The following is a 19,328-nucleotide window of genomic DNA, read 5'->3' on the forward strand; positions in this document are numbered from 1 at the left end:
GCGTCATTTTAACACACATTATTGCGCTATTTATCGAGTCACGCGGTCAAAAAACACGGCGATGGCAACAATGTCCCAACATTTTCAAGCACTTCACTCAGAACTCAAGCAATTCTTGAGAACAACATTAAAATTCCAGGATTTCAAGCACCCGTACGAACCCTGCTAACCATGTGAGGATAGAGATGCTAGCAGGTGGCCTCAGGAAAATGTTTCAAATGTATAGCAGGGGGCGGTAACGCCTCACGTGACACCTGGAGCCACCGTCTTTTTAACACACATTATTGCGCGGTCTATCGGGCCACGCTACCAGGAAACACGGTGATGGCAAAGATGTCAAACATTTTCAAGCACTTCGCAAACAACATTAAAATTCCAGGATTTCAAGCACCCGTACGAACCCTGCTAACCATGTGAGGATAGAGATGGCAGCAGGTGGCCTCAGGAAAATGTTTCAAACGTATTTTTTCGAAAGAGATTAGCATTTTTCTCAGCGGAGCGTCCTCTTTAATTTCCCCGCAACATCAAAGTGCTTCGAAACGAACGCTCGGAAGCAGACGAACGACGTGTCGACGACAGGCGCTAAATATTTGGCAGGTCGTTCGCCGCCTGAGAAAAAACGTGCTGGCTTTGAGCCAGCGGGACGCTAGCAAAATCATAAGCCTAGTGCTAACGCACGCCCGCTATTAGCATCCGTCGACACGAGCGTCTTTGAGTGTCAAGACTACAAACTAAATATTAGTGCTCGTAACTCAGCGAGCGACAAAAGCCCGTCCTTCTGCTCGTATTTCAACTTCTGTTTGCGCTAATGCTAATTGCTTCGTTTCGCCGGCACAGGGGGCCCGTCACCTTTTCATACACGGAAAAATCAAATGTACTCTACTTCGTCACTATGTTGGCCGCGCATTTTGTCGCATATTTTGACATTCAGCATTTATTTTCTCTGGTATTTTTTTTCATGTGTATCGCGGATTAAATTTTGGCCTGTTTTGCCATGTATTACTTTCTGTCGCGTATTTGTCGTCTCCAAACGGAAGAGCAGCTTCAGCGACAGACTGTTGTCACAGTCTTGTTCCACAGAAAGACTGAGGAGATGATTTCTTCCTCATGGCTTGAGGCTCTTTAACTCCACCCGGGGGAGTCAAAGCCCACATGAAACCCCACCCCCACATTTGCACATTACCCTATTTTGATGACAGTGTAGAACTATTTAAATACTCTATATCAACACGTAATTTTGGGTATTTTTGTATTCTATTTCTTTTATCTTATTATGATTTTAGTTTCAACACAAGGATACTGCTGGAAGTGGGAATTTTCCAAAGGGGATGAAGAAAGTATCTATATCTGTCTATTCAGATATTCATTTTGTTGTGTATTTTAACAAACCTAACGCAAAAGTTTACACCAAAGTACATGACAAAGTTTCGGTCAAAATACCGTATTTTTTGGACTATGAGTCTGTTTTTTTCATAAATTGGCCAAGGGTGGTACTTCATTATATTATATTTTTTTCCATCTTAGTTACTATATTTTCCATACTATAAGTCGCAGTTGTTTTATAGATTGGCCGGGGGTGCAACTTATATATGGTGGTTCCTTCTTTTTCTTATACGACAAAATCACGACCAAGTACGGGACAAAATTCAAAACGAAATATCCGACAAAGTACATGACAAACACGTGAAAAAATAGACTACGACGTGCACGCCAAAGTACATGCCAATACACAACAAATACTCTAATAAGAGGAAGTGTACAAATAAAAGAAAATCCATTTTAGGTGTGACGTGATTTCTGTATTTATTTCTGTTTATAATCATTTTGACTGGTACTTTGAGTTCGACCTACGTGAGGATAGGTCCTCCATACTTTCCAGGCATTTACGACGAGAAGAAATCAATTTGCACAGGCGGCTCCGTCAATACCTGTTCAAACTTCTGGAGAAGCTGGTGCAAACTGAAGGTTAAGCCGATCATATCCACGCGTAGGTGCTAGCTCCTCCCACATCTCCCGCCGGCTTCTAACCGGGTTCCTCAAACGAGGAACCGGAACGTTCCGGGACTCAGAAAATGCCGAGCGTCTGCCGATCGGAGATAAGACCTCGGCGTGTCTCCGGGGAACTTTCGGGAACTTTGAGGGACGTTGGACCTTGTCCCGGATGACGGAGCCAAGGAGCGCCTCGCGATTACCGCGACTTGGTTAAAGAAGGCTTTCTCCTGGACCCGGACTTCCTCTCGCGTCTCCCGGCAGAAAAGATCCCGATGGAAGCGTCCCGGTCCCTCGGCAGGTTCTCTACTTTTCAGTACTGTTGATTATCTTCATCTGCCCTCCCCCTCCTCTCCTTCCCCTAAGCCCCCCACCCGCCCCGGTGGTCCCCCTAAACAAACCGAGCGCACTTCCTGCCCTGCCTGACATTTCCAGTCCTAAAGTCCAGGAGCCGAAAGTCGCCCGAAACACAATTTCCAGTCACAATCATGCCATTAGAAAAACCTGAAATGTTTTGGATGGGTTTTTCAAAAGAAATGTTCCATTTGTTTCCGTTCTGCTTGCAATGAAGAATGCTTCAAATGTCGGGATGGGTTCGTGTGAAATAAAAGGCCAGGGAATTCAGATAAGAAAGTAGTTTTGTGTCAATGATATGGATCACAAATGAGTCTGGCGCTCCTTTTAAGGCCAGGGTGGGTTTATTTTTTAGTTTTGGTGAATTAAAAAGGGGGAGAAAATAATCGGATGTTGCTTAACGGTTTTGGATTCTACTTATGATGCCGGAGTAGTTTTGGATGAGTGAGTTCATTTCTTTGTTTAGTGAGATAAAAAGTGACAGTTAAGAAAATAGCATTTCATTTGTTTTGATTTAACGCAAACTTATGATCATGCCAGGGTTCTGTTTTTGTTTATTAAAATCTTGCAATGATGAACGATTGTAACGCCAGGGTTGTGTTTTTTTGTTTGTTTGACATAAAAGGAGAGGGGGGGATTAAGATAGAAAAATCCTTTCATTTTAATTATTCATGAGTCAAAGTAGTTTGGTTGCAATGAAGAATGCTTACATTGCCGTGTCGTTTTATTTGGAATCATTCAACACTTACAATGAGGAATGCTTACCAACCCAGGCTAGTTCTATTTTTGACTATGAAACACTTACAATCTTATAATCCAAGAGTTTATTTCATGTTTTCTTGAGTGTTTGACATAAAAGGAGGGGAAATGAAGATAGAAATATCCTTTCATGTTAGTTATACACGAGTCGAAAATAGTGTGACGTTTGGATTGATTCTGCCTGCAATGAAGAATGCTTACATTGCATCATTAAACACTCACAATGAGGAACGCTTACCGTGCCAGGCTAGTTCTATTTTTGACAATGAAACATTTGCAGTGAAGAATGCTTACAAGACGCGGGAGGCTTCATTTCCTCGTTTCCGCGATAAGGAAACCATTCGAGTGTTCCATTTGATGTCGACGGTGCAAAAACGGAGCGTTTCTCCAAAAAGGCGAGGAGACGGGTGGCCTTCGGGCCGAGTGTGAAATAGAAATCAAAATGAATATTCATGAGGAGGAGACTTTGAAGTCAGCTTAGATTTTGGAGTCTTGCTTGAGGAATTTGGTTTCGATGACATTTGTTTTTTTCTCTAGCTTTAAGCTTTTAGATCAATAGGAATACGCGTGTTTAACATTGTCAATAATATTGTAAGACATTAAAAAATGACTCCTCGCATTAGAATCATTATTAATTACTATACATTTTCAAGCAAAGTATTATTTCTCGATTGAATGAAGTGCCACATTGCCTAAAACAGAATTCTATTGCTATTTTAATGCTATTTTCCCCTCTTTCAAGCGCACTTTCTGATGCCTCTATTTTAAACCGACCTGTTCATAAAATAAGAAGATATCGCAAATATAAATCAGCTGACAACAAAACATTTTATGACAATTCTTAATGCGATACATACAAAAAGATTCCAATGTGTTTATATGAATAATGGATTAAGAAAAATCATTCCTAAAACTACTATTTAAAAAAATATTATTTGGCATGTTCTTCCACTTTTGTAAAAGTGGGTTATTTAGGTGTGAATAAAAATAAAGTAATACTAAGAATAAATGATAAATATAATTTTATTTTAATCAAATTCTATTCAATTTATTCAGGCAACACAATTATTTATAAATGAATTATGTATATATGAAATGCAATGTTTTAATATATTTAAGGAACAAATATATTTACATATGAATAATAAATGAGGAAAAATAACATTTGAAATTCAGGTTAAAGACATTTTTCCTAAATCGTTTTAATTCCACGAATAAGAAAATTGGACTTCAGAAGGCACATTTGTCTCTTGTAGTATTTCTTTGTTGGTGAAAACAAAACAAAATCATGCGAAAAACGTCATTTTAACAACGGTCATTTAAAACATCTAAAAGAAAGACAGAAAAAAAGGCCAAATAGCTTATTTGATTGATTCGCTTTCGCCGCCAAGTGGTTTATCGGTATCGCTATTCGCGGCCCCTTTAGATCGGAAATTGCTTCTAAAGCGAGTCGGTATCGATCCATCGTTTCTATGACGACGGGAAGGATCGCCGGATCGATCGGACCTAATGCTCCTTATAATCAGATCTCGATTCTTGCCGCTCGACAAATAAAGATACAGCGAGAAAAAGAAAACGCCTTCTTGGCTTTGTGTCGGTGATCAATGCCCCCCCAAAAAGCCTCATCGGCATTTTTCCCCCCCCAGAAAGAAATTCCACTCTCCAAACACAGAACAACATTCATCATCAACACCATCTTTTCCAAGCGGTCAAGTAGGTTACCCTAGATGTGAAAACTGACCCAGAAAACGGACTTGGTATTTCCTAGAAAGACATCCCACTCTGCGAGGTTCAGACAAGTTTGGCCACGAGGTGAAAATTCCCCCAAAACTGACTCAGCACTTTTGTTGTGACTGACTCGGCAGTTTTCTTCCAGTAAGACATTCCCCTTTTCCAGATCAGATCAAGTTTAGCCAGTATTACAATGTTTTACAAAAAATCAGGTAGCTCATCCTAGAGGTGAAAATTCCCAAAACTGACTCAGCACTTTTGTTGATACTGACTCTGCAGTTTTTTCCCCAAGAAGACATTCCCCTTTTCCAGAAAAGATCAGGTATAGCCAGGATTACAATGTTTTACAAAAAAATCCGGTCGGTCATTCTAGAGGTGAAAATTCCCCCAAAGCTGACTCAGCACTTTTGTTGATACACTTTGCAGTTTTTTTCCCAAAAAGACATTCCACTCTTCCAGAACAGAACAACACTACTTTATAACAAACAAATAATTCAAGACATTTGAATTCCAAACAAGACCTTATCTTTCCAATACTGAATTCAATGCTTATTAAGACCTTTCAAGAATCCGCAGAAACCCTGTATTCATCATTTATTCCGTAAAATAAAATGTCACGTATGAAATAATGGACAAAGATATGAAATAAATGTCGACACACAAAGCATTGAATTTGGCCGCCTGTGGACAAAAACGAAAAGAGGCGGAAAAAAAAATGGAGACCGGGGCACGGCCAAAACATTTCCTGCGCCGACCCCGAGGGACGAGCGGGTCCCGGGCGGGAACGGAAATTTCAATGGAACCTGCCTTTTTGTTTGTAGTACAACTGCTAACTCTTTGCCAAAATACAAATTGAATAACACTTCATTTTGTCGTGTAGTAGAACGTGCGGAACTTGCATCCCTGGTTTCTTAGTAAAACCGCGATCGGATTCGGTCTCACTTTTTCTCACTTGGTTGGGTGCAGTGGGAATCGAACCCGGGTCACGACGGAGAGAGCGGTGAATTCTAAGCCCCCACTGCTACAGATGATGTGTGAAAAGGCAGTCGATTGTATAACGCGAATCCCTGGTTTCTTAGTAAAATCGCCATCGGATTCGGTCTCACTTTTTCTCACTGGGTCGGGTGCGGTAGGAATCGAACCCGGGTCGCGACGGAGAGAGCGCCGACTTCTAACCCCCAGTGCTATAGATGACATGTGAAAAGGCGGTCGATTGTATAACGTGCACCCCTCGTTTCTTAGTAAAATCGGTATGAAATTTTGTATCACTTTTCTCGGTTCAAACTTTGCAGTTGGGAATCGAACCCAGGCGGCGACGGAGAGAACGCCAAATCTCAACCTCTAAGGGGAGATGCTTTGGCAAAGCGATCCCACCGGAGAGCAGTCTGCCTCCGTTTTAAGCAAATTGTCGAGGCAAATATTCGACACATTTACGAGCACTTGATCCAAAATCCAAGCACTTTTCCAAGCTCAAAAACACGACATCAAAATTTCCTCGAGGTCGCCCGTCTCGCGCTTCATCACGGCCAACTTTTGGGTTATTTTAGAATGATTTTTTTTTTCTAATATAGAGTTTTGTTGGTAAAAGGGGAGCGTGGAAAATCCAAGGCCCCCTTGATGCATCACCCACACCAATGTTTCTAATAATAAAGACCAGGGGGATGAGAGTGGGCGGGCAGCCAGTGTAGCGTACGATCACAGCTTACGTCCTCCTTGTTGCCGGCTTGGCCGAGGACTTAGGTTGCCAAGAAAATCAAGGGAAAGCAAATATGAGAACAGGGGGAAAAGAAAGAAAAACATATAAAAATTTAAAAAAGAGAAAAAGGAAAACAATAGGAAGGGAAGCATGGGAAAAAAGGAAACAAAATAAAGGGGGGGGGGAGTCATAGAAAGAAAGGAAACAAAAGGAAAAAAATGGGAAAAAAGTCAAGACAAAATAAAAATAAGAAAAAAAGATCAAATTAAGAATATCAGAAAGGAAAAAGACAAGAAATGAGAAAATGTGAAAAAAGGAAAAGAGCAAGAAAAAAAAGGATAGTACAAATTCAAAAGGGGAGAAAAGACTAAACAATTCTTCCCATGAAATGACTTTTCTCATTTTCCAGGAAAACAGGATAAAACTAAGAAGCTACTCTGCATCCGACTCGTCCTTTGACCGAAAAAAGCCGCGTGATGTCAAACAGCCGTCCGTTTGAAACGAGGAGAACGGACCGGACCCAAACGCGAACCTAAACGTCACTGAAATCGGCTTTTTCCGTGAGCTTTCTGCGATAACTCGACGCGCCTCCTGGCTTCTATTCGACGCCTTTGAGGGTCGAGGAAAGCCCGCTCGCAAACATCAAAGACGCGTCCGTTTCATCGCCGGGTCGGGAAAAAAACCCACAAATAGGCTCCCCAAACCCAAGAAAACGATTTAAAACACGCAAAATACAGCAGGCGTCGAGCCACTTTTTGCTACTCGTTCGTGCAAAAAGCAGCCAGGTTCGATAAATTTAGCCAGGTGGTTTGCTAAATAGCTCCAAAGTAGCGCGATCGTTAGCAAGAAAGGTAAACGGGTAAAAAACAAAGTCGGATAGAAAGCTAACAATAAAAAGCGAGATGGCTCGCCAGAAAGGAGGCCAACATTGAGCTAGATAACATGCAAAAAGTGTAAAAAGCTAGCTAGATAGCTTGCTAAAAAGTAGCTTGATAGTTGGCTAGAAAGGTACACAGGTCAAAAACTAGAAGGGAGCTAGGTAAACTGTAACAAGGAAAGAGCGCTAAAAACAAAGCTCAAGTATTTGTTTAACAAATAAAAGTACTGTATGAAGGTTTTTTCACAAATGACTTCTGTACTATCAAACTATCATTTTAATCATAATTTGAACAACTGTATTAAAGGTCGGCTTTACTTTATAGGATAAATCACCGCCACCATGTGGGCGTTATGGAAAATTGCATTTATCTTCCAGTTTTGTCAAGTCATGTTTATTTGTCACGCCCGTAATCACAAAAAGTCTCAAAGAGCTGTACAGACTCCAGACTATTATTACACCGACACAATTCAGATGAATGACAAGAAGGTTCAGCAAAAAAAGCAAAAAAACATAACTCAGACGTTCTCTAATTTAGGGTATCCAAAATCCATTGGTATGTTCTAAAAGCACACGTTGATTCTTAAAGTTTAGTATCCCACAGTCAAGACCAAAAGAATAATCCATATCCTACCGCAACCTTGATGTAGAGCTCTAAGAAGAATCAGACCCTTGGTAGAGCAAAAACATTTTTCCAACATTTTTGAAAAAGCGTCAGGGAACCACTAGGGAGCACTAAAGAGCCGGATGGGGTTCTGGAGCAAGTTTAGCGGGTGGAGAGGTCCGACTTTGATGGACGGGATAGAAAGCAAAGCCAATCAGAATGCAGAACTCAATGCATCAAGAAAACATAAAACAAGTTTGAAGCGTCCTTGAAAATATATTCAAACCTAAAGTGCCGAAACATTTTTTTAACTTATTCATTTTGTAATTTTCTCATATTCCGCCCCTAACTTCAAAAGGTGTTTGCAAAATAAAATCCTGAAATTGAGAAAAGAAAATCAGAAACTCTGAAGTTCGAACTCGCTCACAGTATTTCAGGATCGAGAGTCAAGTGAACTCAGAGCAACTGTAAAACTTGAACTCCACCTTGGCCAAGCAACGTCGACAGGAAGTTAAAGCTTTAACTCGATTTAACTCTTCCGTAGCCATTTCAAAACTCACTCACCCATGCCTAAGCAATGTCCACAGTAACTCGAACTCAAAGGAACTCTCACAAATCGAAAGCTTTAACTCACTCACAAGGCAATGTCCACATTAACCGTGGTTGGAGTTTTAACTCAAGTTAACTCTAATCCACCTTAAAGCTTTAACTCACTCAGCCAGGGTTAAACAAAGTCCGCAGGGTCACTGGAGTGAAAAGTCACTCCATCGAACTCTCGGCGACGTAAAAGCCACCTACGGTAAAAAGTCTTTCGGCCGAGGCTAAAAAATGTCCACAGTAACTCAAGTTTAAGCTATCACTGTGTAATTCCACCTAATAGATCAAAAATCTCGTTTTACATGAAATCAAGGCGTCTCTCCCTCTCTCCCTCTCTCCTCAAAGAGAGAAACCGTCCAGCAGAAATCTTTTTGATGTCTACTCCTAATCATCTTCGTCGTCGTCTTTACCGGCGGAGATGTTTCGGAATCTTTGATGGCTGAAATTCTTTCCCGGGATCCATTTCCCCTCATTCACATCCAAGAGGCATCAAAAGCGTCAGAAATGAGGAGACCATTAACCCGCCTTTAGCGTGACCACAAAAATCGGACCCAAAGGGGGATTATAAAAAACAAACGATCTCGTGAGTTTATAATGAGCAATTGATTGTATGGAGAAAACCGCCAAGAGGCGGATTCCCTCCACACCCTCGGAGTGGCTTCACAACACATCAATGAGAGGGACTGCCAGTGCAATCGCCATCTTTTGTTTTTCCCAACGACACAACAGTCTCTTGACGGGCATTATTATGACTGATAGTAAAATCTCCTTCCAACCCACTCGAACTCAGTCAACAAAGCCTTCTTTCATCTCCGGCCGGCCTGTCCAATTCCCCTCCCAAGGACATTACACTAGAAAATCACGGCTTAATGAGTATAACAACAAATAACCCCAAAAATGCATTTCTCGAATTGCTTTTCACGGGTAAAAGATTGATGTCACAATTGTAGTAGGATAGCAACCCCCGCAAACAAAATTGATGTTGAAGAAAAAGACTGGAAAACATTTTACAACCGTTTTTAAAAAAACCCATAAAATGCAGCTCCCTCTAAAAAGAGAACTCTGCAAACTCCCAAGAATAAAACCCAGCAACGACACCGTTTAAGTGATTCACGTTCGCCGCACTGTGGGCTGAAAAATATCCTCGCTGCTAAAATATACGTACAGCAAAGAGTGTTGGACGGCACATTTCGGTTTTCCTAGGACCAGTGCGCATTTTTGCACTTCATTCGATTTAGTAGAGCGAGCCGAAATGGAGGCCACGACCGATGAAGCGCAACCTCCCTCAAGGAAAGTGCATACGGGACCAAGAACCAAGGGATAGCGTCACAAATCTTGATCTTAAAACTTAATAGATATAGCAGTATTCATCCTTGTGCAGGCTTTGAAACAACAGAAAGTGCCCTCGCTCGCGGCACCCATTTGGTCACGACTATAAGTCGGTTCCCCTAGCCTTCATCTCCACAACTGTATACTGTCACGAACTAGGACAGGAAACAGAACCCAATCGCGTAACGTTACTCACAGTTTATCGGGGAGAAGAGGAATGAGCGCACACTCGATCCGGGGATCGTCGGTCGCGGAAGTAGATTGATCGGAACGAGGAAGTGGACGAAATCAAACAGATCGGGGCGAGAACAAAACAGGAGCAAAACACGGGCAAAAACGGAGATTCACAGGGATTGGCAAAACAAGAGCAAAAACACAGACAAAACCGGAGATTCTCAGGGATTGACGTGTCAGAGTTCGCAGATGCTCCGACAAAAGGCGACTCACAAGACCGCGTTTAAGTAGTCAGGGAGAAATCTGTCGACGTATTTCGACTAGTGTCCATGGGCGGGGCCAATTGGGCACCGTGGCAACCGTGACAGAACCTGGCACCATGGCAACCGTGACATATTCCTGCTATCACAAGTCCGCCTCATCCTGAAGATAGAAAGCTCGAGAATCGGCAAATTGAGTGGAGACCCCGACGGCCCGGCAGATAATCGCTTCCATTACAGAGGCTACTTGTCGCTTCTCGAGAGTCGCCTCCCGTATGCAATTCAGACAATCGAGAACCCACTTTGGGATTTCACTCCGGGTGAAGTAGAGTGGGTCGGAAACAAAAGCCTCAGATCCTGTCCGTGTTTTTTGTTCAAGCTTTTTAGGAACAAACGGTACCCCACGCAATAAGTGTCCTCGCTCGGGGCACCCATTGGGTCACTAAGCCAGCTCCTCTCGCTTTAATTTCCAAATGATCAGAAACAGACTATGGCAGTATTCACATTTTAAATTCTTCTATCACAAGTCGACATCATCCCGAGGGTAGAAAAATCGAGAATCGGCAGAGTGAGTGGAGACCCCGACGGCCCGGCGGGGAAAATCGCTTCCGTGACGGCCGCGTCGCTTCTCGAGAGTCGCTTCCCAGATGCAATTTAGACAAAGCGGAACCCGCTCTGGGATTTTTCTTCGTGTATCAGAAAGAAAAGAGATTTTCTGCGCGTGATTTTAAGGAACAGGCAGTGCTCCTCGCTCGGGGCACCAATTTGGTCATTTGCTCACAACAACTCCTTGTAAATCAGGACTCCCGAAGCCAGACGTAAATATGCTAATGCGGCGCTGGTCGTCGTTGAAGCAATTTGCGCGACATCCAAACGGGAGAGAAGACGTTTCTAAAAAAAGTCCTGTCTGGAAATTCCGTTTTTGGCGCCAGCCTCTCACTTGACAAATTCCTGATAGCTTCTTGACCTTGGAAGAATGTTCATCCTTATAACATCCTTATAGGACAGGGGTGTCAAATGAAAACGGATGGAAGATCTCGATAAAAAAAAAAAAAAAATGAAGCTACAAGCTGAGGGACAACCGATTAAATGGTGAAAAATGGCGCATATAGTCTGCTGGAATGAATTGAAACAATGTAGAAACAACAAATATATATCAGATGAATAAAACAATATTTATCTCATGACTGTCAGTAATCTCGAATTATCAACAGGCAAAAGCATACCCGTCAACCTGTATGTTTTTGCCGTACAAAGCAAGTTTATGATGCATTTTATGGCGCGTACGACGTAGGAGAAAATCTGTACGGAAAAACGCAAAGTTGTCAATGATAGGTACCATCCGGTATTCACCGACGATCACCAAACGGTGAATCAATAAAGTAAAACGAGTTCACCGCGGTAGCCTCTATCTCGGTATGTTTTTTTTTCTTGCAAACAAAGCGAGCGGTTAGCTGCTACTGTGCGCATGAGTCTGCCGCCTGGGGATTTCCCATCATGCATCATTCCGTGGTAGTTATGTAGTGAAAGGAAGTCCATCTCTTTTTAGAGAAACGGCTTTTTCGGCTCAACTCGTTCGAGAGAGCCGGCTCGCCAACGGCTCACTTGTTTTGATGCATTATATTACGAATGATGATGTTGTATAAAGAAGTTAAGAAAAAAATGAAGAATAAAAAGGGAAAATGATATCCCTTGAATCAGTATATTACCAACAATAATTGAATACAGAAGATGAATTCATAATTTGAATAAGAAAATGTATTATTCTACTGAATTCTATTCTATTTTCTTTTTCTACAGTGAACGTCCAAGCGACTTCATTTTGGAACTTTTCTTATAATAAACTTCATTCATGTCGAGCAACTCACTAAATGTTCATTAACAATATATATGATATCACGAAACACATGTACAATAATAAAATGTTAAACAACATAAACAAACACGTTTGGTGTAAGATTATTTTGTAAGGGAAAATACGACAGTTTGTAAGGGCAGGGAGCCCTGGAGCGCCACAGCTATGCCAAAGGTTTGGTATGAAAATCCTCATTGGATGGTTATTAAATGGGAGAAGCCAGTATTATTCAGGCCCCCATCAGTTTAGTGGGCTAAAATCATTTTCAATTAAATAAAGTACAAGGAAACGTCACAAATACACACCATTTCCTGGCGTATGATACAATCATGTAGGGCTGAAACGAATGAATCAATGATTCATGGATGAATCCCGAGTTTGAAAAAGAATTTCCATGTCAGACATTTCTACAAAAATAAGGAGATTCGGAAGCGCCGGAGGTGCGGGGTCGCACCGGGCATAAAAAAATCCAATAAAAAGCAAGGACAATGCGGGCCGTCAGCCCTCAATATCCGCGTGTACATTTCCCTCATTCCGATTTCATTTTCCTTTCCTATTGCCGGCGGCAAAACCGTCACGGCAACCGGCACGCTGCTTTCATGAGCCGGATACACAAGTTCGCAAATACTTGTTTTTGCCCAAAACGAGAAAACAAAAAAGCTCATTTCCGGTCCCGTGTGTACTTGTAGTACTGAGAGTGGAAGAAGGGCGGAGGTCGGCATTGACCCGTCAATCATTGTCCGAAAGGGGCGGGGCTTGACACCGGCAAGAGGTGGGCAAACTACGGCCCGGGGGCCACATGTCGCCAGCCCGCCGAAAGAAAACAGTCAGACTTGAACGCGAAAATCTGATCATGCCTCGCTGTATCGCGCTATAGTTTTCGCGTTTTGCTACTTCCTAGATTTTCATCAGGCGTTCTGATTGGCTAAACCAGATGACCCAATATTTTGAAAGAGCAAGAAAAAATATGCGTGGATCCGCCAAAAATGAAAACCCTTAAATAAGTGTTTTTAAAATCAAAAGGAAAAATGAGATTCAGGTATTAATGCGATTCCTTTACTCTTCAAAGCAGTTGAAAATGTTGAGAATTGTCAGGATCCAGCATACCACCGTCCTCCAGAGGGCGCCAACAGGCAGACAAAATGAAGGACTCCACACCCGTTCTAGTATTGTAGGACAGTACCGACAGCAGAAGCGCATCAAAAAAAAACTATGCATGCAGTATTTTCCTTTTTGTATGTGTATATATATATATATATATATATATATATATATACATATAGCATGTAAAAATATATATTCAAGAGTATATACACAAGAGCTGTAAGACACAATAATAAAGGAAGTGGAAGGGGTAGGATGAAATTGGCATATGCTTCTTATTCCTTTTCGTCAATATTCGAAATAAAGTTGCATTCATTCGTTCAGATATAATGATTTATATTTACCGTAAATTCCGGACTATAGAGCGCACCTGGTTATAAGCTGCACCCATCACCTTTAGGGTGATTTGGCACTTTTATACTTACACAAGCCGCACCCATGTATAAGCCGCGGGCGCCCGCAGTAAATCTTGCGATTTAGTCACATGTTTAACCTGGGCCAGACTGTAAGTTCCACAATTGTAACTTCATAGATAATTCACAAATTCAGAACCGCAGTACTCATCACAAATAGAAAATGATACCCGTAATTAAGGTATCATGCAGACTTGTACATACGGGGTCCCGTTGAAAGTAATCCAAGGAAACAAAATGTTTATTTCCAAAGTGAAGGGTGGGAAAAATACATATCCACTATTGTCCGCTGCAACAACAGACAGATCTACCGGTAACTCAGCTTCACCAAATTTCCCATCAGCCCGCGTTTGCTCCGCCCTTATTTTTGATTCGTCTGTAGAACACATAACAGAATAAATCTCTAGAATAAATACATTACAAAAATATACAGTTGCAAATGCATATTATACATGGTTACACATATTTATGAAGAAAGACGGTACACCGAGAGAGTTTTCAAAGCTTTAATAATAATAATATAACTTTCATCCCAAACCGTGCCTTTGAAAGGTAGCAACACGCTAGTAGCATCACGCTCGCAATGTATCAAACATACCTGTGAAGAAAAAGCTTCCCGTAAGTGTGAAATTCTCTATAGAATATTTTCAACTTCCTTCTCGTAATTATCGCTATCAAGGGCATCTTCCCTAGTATCAGAACGTACCTTGATTCTACAGAAATTTTATGCTAAAACATATAGATTGCGGTCTTTCTTAGCGCACATATGCTACTGGTCTTAATCTTACCTAATCGGCTTATAGTCCGGAATTTACGGTACTATTCTTTTGGAACTTCCTTTGTAAACACCGTACAACAGAGTTGCAAAAAAAAAAAAAATGTCATTTGCTTTTTATGTTAATGACAATCTTGCCCTATTCCAGACTTCACCAACCGTTTTCCAAATGGAGTTTTTTGTTTCTCACTTTTCTTGCCCTTCCTATGTGAGGAGCGCTTTTTGTTAATCCCTACGCCCCTTAAATATACTTGAGTGTGTCTGCGCTTGGGTCTGCCTCACTATAACAGAACAAAGACCGTTTGCGCCGACGGCATTACGTTTCGAGGATCAGATTTTTTTTTTTTTCTGGATTTGGACGACGGCTGGTAATTAAGGTGCCACCGGGTGCTGCTGTTTTGATTTGCGAGAGGCGACGACGGCCGTCGGGTTTCTCGGAGTGATTAGCGCTAACGAATGTCCTCTTTTTTCCTCCGGGAACGAGGAAAACGTCAATCCGAAAACGGGAGCTTGATGAACTGGCGCAAAAATCGAAGCGCCTCGGGGCAAAGGCCGTAAACGCCGTCGCTTCCGATGCCGTCTTGACGATTTCCACGATAAAAAAACCGATCCCGTCGGTCCGCGTGACTTACGGCTCGCCGACACAGCTAGCGTCTCGTTAGCGACATCAAATTACAGCAATCAAATCAACACGAGTTGCCATAGCGGCGCTAACACGGCATATTAGGATAAATGTTAAAGGAACTGTGTGTATGTATTACAGGGAGTCTCCAAAGTTTTTGTTACCGATTAGGACCCCTATTCATATAAGTTTCTTAAAATAGCAACTTTGATAGATGGCTTGCTAATTAGCTTAAAAAGTAGCTTGATAAACACACATTTCTTTTAAATCGCTATATCAAGCTCACGTGTCCCATAGGGGGCGACGACGCTTCATAGGACGATGCCGTAAAAACAAACGCGAGCTGTCGTTCGTCATGAAGAAAGGAGAAATGCAGCGGCAAAGACAAGCCACCGGAGAGCAGTGTTAGCCAGATTTTTAAGCAAATTGTTGAGAAACACGGCAACCGTTTCATGCATTTACAAGCACCATGCCCAAAATTCAAGCACTTTTGTATCCTTGACAACACAAATAGGGTTGCAACAAGAAAACAATAACATCTATCAAAACCGATGACTTAAAGCGTTGGCCACTTAAGAAATCATCCATTGGTTGGATTAGGTGATTTAAGGGCGACTTAGTACATTCAATTAATGAAATACAATCCCGTTAGGACAGAGTTGTAGTACCACTTTAGTCCAGCAGAGGGCAGCAAAACGGCTTTTATAAAAAAGCGATCTTATAATTTTTTTTTAAAAATCTTTGCTTCTTTTGAACATCGCATCATTACAAACGAAATCGACGGGATATTTTCAAACTTGTCGTGTTTTAAGGTAAAGTTTTAAGGGAACAGAAAGCCAAAATGAAAATTATGAATAATAATGACATGTTGAACTCCACACAAGCGGCGGATTCTCATGCGTATTAGAAATGATTTTCATCACAGGAAATGTTGATCATATTTGCAGATTTAACTGTAAAATGAATTCATTTACGACGTTTCAACAATCATGTTTACATTTTTTTGTGGAAAAAAATAAACAAAAAAACTATACATAAAATGAAAATAAGATCTTCGGATAAGGTGGTAGGAAAAGAGTATTACATATTTGCAGGTGTATAGCATACATTTTCCAGTGTGATTTTTGGTGCACTTTTTTTCTATTCGTCCAAAATGTCTTAATATTTGAAGGAAGAGAAGGAAACGAATAATGTCTTCAAGCGATTCGATTCATCGAAAAAATGACGGGCCGAGTCATCATCGTTAGTCGCGGCCCTAGACCCGACATGAAAATTCAAGCGTTTACGAGGATTTCAAGCATCCGCACGAACCCTGTAAATGGAAGCGAGACGGATCTCGTTTCCGGATTTGTTTCATGCGAGCGAGCGTCCGTGTTTGAGTCACGCAAAACGATATGACGTCATCCTCCGCCATTTTCGCCCTCGGGTCATGTGACGCAAGGCTCGATCGCCCGTTGAGCGCCGGCGAGAGAGCTTTTTGTGGCGTCTCACCGGCCGCGTTGGGAATAACACGGCCGTTACGTAAGGGCGGCGTTTTTCCCATAACTGGGTCATCGAACTCATTATTGACGGTCAAAATGGCCGCCTTACTTTGTTTCTTCTCGCGCGTAAGGACATCCTGGCTCGTCTAAATAGGACCTATTTATTCACCAACAAGACTCGGACTCTTCTTCAAAGCTGACGCGACAGCCATCTACAATAACACGAAACCGTGCCGGATGACGTCACACAATGGAGAACTTCTCACCGTAATATCACTTTTAAGAGCCCCATTCCATTCACAAGTCCTAACATCTCATACTAGTTCCTGCATCTTTTTACTGCAAAGTTTGTCAGCTATCATAGACAGAGAAGGGAAAGATGAAGACGGACGGAGGGAAAGAGGTACAGAGAGGGATCGGATGATCACTTTATATCGCTTTAAAGTTGAGGTTTGTTGTCAACAAGATACTTGAAGTACAGTAGGCTAGGTCTACTTGACCGGTGGTCTCAGAATGTGAGAGTTAGATTTCATTGATTTAGATTGTTTTTATTTATTTTTGCATATTAAGCGTAGGATAAATGGGTTTCTGCTGAGGTGCCATAAACAGGACTATATAACACCTATCCGTTCTCCTCTATTTAACAGACTCCAACACTGCTCAGAAAATGTCAAATTCTTTGACGCACAACCTCTTTTTAAAGTAACAGAAATAGTTACTTTCCCTGTAGAGTCACTCGGCCACGAACCCAAAACAGCTCAGCCCTCGTCTCCAAACACGTTTTTGCAGAGTTGCGATCCCGTCTTTCCCGCTGGCCAGCTGTTCTCCCTCCCCCGGGGATAACAGATTATATATAACCCGCTTTATCTTTAATCTCCCGTCGTAAAGCAGCGAGAAAAAAAAAGAAGAATTTGCTGGATCGCTGTCGGAATGAGCTCAAAATGACGCGAGGGCGCGATGGATTTTGCAAACGCTCACGACGGCCATGTTTGGCTAATGAATCGTGTCACCTTTCAGGCTTCAAACTTAAAGCTGTAGAAAGGAACATATTTTCTAAGAGTCAACAATAAGGAACCAAATGAGTTCGAAATTTCATATATTTACAATGAAAAAACTGAAAAGTAAGTTTTTCCTCTCCGCTCAGCTGACTGACCCTAAATGCTCCCCGCTGAGTCCTGAATGATCCAACGTCGCCCTAAATGACTAACAATGACAGCGTGCGCCCGAGTGTCACGAAGTCTCGGTTTAAATGCGAACGAACAGAGTGGATTCGATTTGGTTTTTAAATGCATTTTTAAGGCTGTGATGGGATCAGAGGTCTGTGAAAGAAGACACTGGAGAACAGAGAGCATGATGAAGACCAAAGAACACACCAGGCAGGTCCAAGATAAAATGTTTAAAGCCTAAATGGGATACAAAGAGGTTTAGCAACAAATACCTATCTCCTGGGTTGTTGGCAATAATATCAAAATGGAGAAAAGATAAAACGAATGCAAACCTAACAAGACCCGGCCGTCCCTCTCAACTTTCACCCCAAACAAGGAGGAAACTAATCCGAGGAACAACCAAGAGGCGCATGATCCCGTTGGATGACCTGCAGTCATACACAGCTGAAGTGGGACAATCTGTGCATAGGACAACTATTAGCATAAATCTGCCCTTTCAGATAGGATAGCATTCAAAGGCCTCTAAAAAACGTGTGTCTCTTATCACTGCAAATGGAGCTTGTACAAAGTATGATCCTAAAGGGGGCCACTATTTTTGCAACACCTAACCACATGATGTCGCCGGCTCCCGTTCTCCTTTCCCACCTCCCACCCGGGGGCCCGTCGGACTCATTTCTCGCGCTCGCAAAGAATCCCCGCGAGCCTGCTTTTAAAGGGACGGCGTGCGTGGTAGATGTCACTCCATCGTGTCGCGCGAGCTTAAACGAGTGCTTCGAATCGCAAGGGAGACCATTTGTCTTTTGTAAAGAAATAAAAAAGAAATCGAACGGGAAAAAAAAGAAAAAGGAAAACTGAAAAGGAGGGAAAACGATAATGAAGGAAATAGAAAAATCAGCGCACGTCCAGAACTTCCTCCATTAACATTCAAAGCACCGTGGGAAACGTGCAGACACAATTAAAACAAGACGAGATATGTATTCTTAATCCTCTGCCAAGCATTACAAACGTGGCCCGTCCACCCGTGGCCGAGGTCCATCCAAGGAATCCAAAAAGACACTTATTGCCTTAATAAGTGCTGAAGGATTTTTTATTTTATTTAAGGGATTTTTACGATCAAATACAAATTACATTTAAATACAAGAGACATTCACTGGCTGAGCAGTGGGGCGAGGTCATTGTAGCCTAGACAAGAATGATGTTTACAGGAAAACAACAAGAACAGGGACAAGGGCTGACGCGGGAAAGGAGACATTGTTTGGCTGATAAGCTTTCTTGTTGTGAGTTTTTTAGATGTGGCGGCGCCTTTCGGCGAGGAGGCGGTGAAGCTGAAACCTGATCCGCCCCATGGGGGGGGGCCTTCGTGACGCACCGGTCAGACAAGGTGGGGGCCACGTGGGGAGTTCCTGGCCCGCCCATGGGGGGGTGGGGGGTGGGGGGGTGGATGACCGACGCCCCGACGTGTAAAAAGACGGAAGATGGAAGGAGAGACGAGAGCAGAGATGGGAGAGCAGATCGGAGATCGTGAGAGGGAGGCCCGACGAT

The 19,328-nt window shown here is 42.2% G+C and overlaps 1 protein-coding gene across 1 annotated transcript in view; it reads right to left on the reverse strand.

The window, feature by feature from the left end:
- utrn (utrophin) overlaps nt 1-19,328 on the reverse strand; it is a 138,944-nt gene that overhangs the window by 45,328 nt on the left and 74,288 nt on the right. The gene's annotated exons all lie outside the window — the stretch shown is intronic.

This window comes from Urocampus carinirostris, chromosome 20, assembly GCF_059441175.1.
Source record: "Urocampus carinirostris isolate Australia breed hairy pipefish chromosome 20, RoL_Ucar_1.0, whole genome shotgun sequence".
NCBI lineage: Eukaryota > Metazoa > Chordata > Actinopteri > Syngnathiformes > Syngnathidae > Urocampus > Urocampus carinirostris.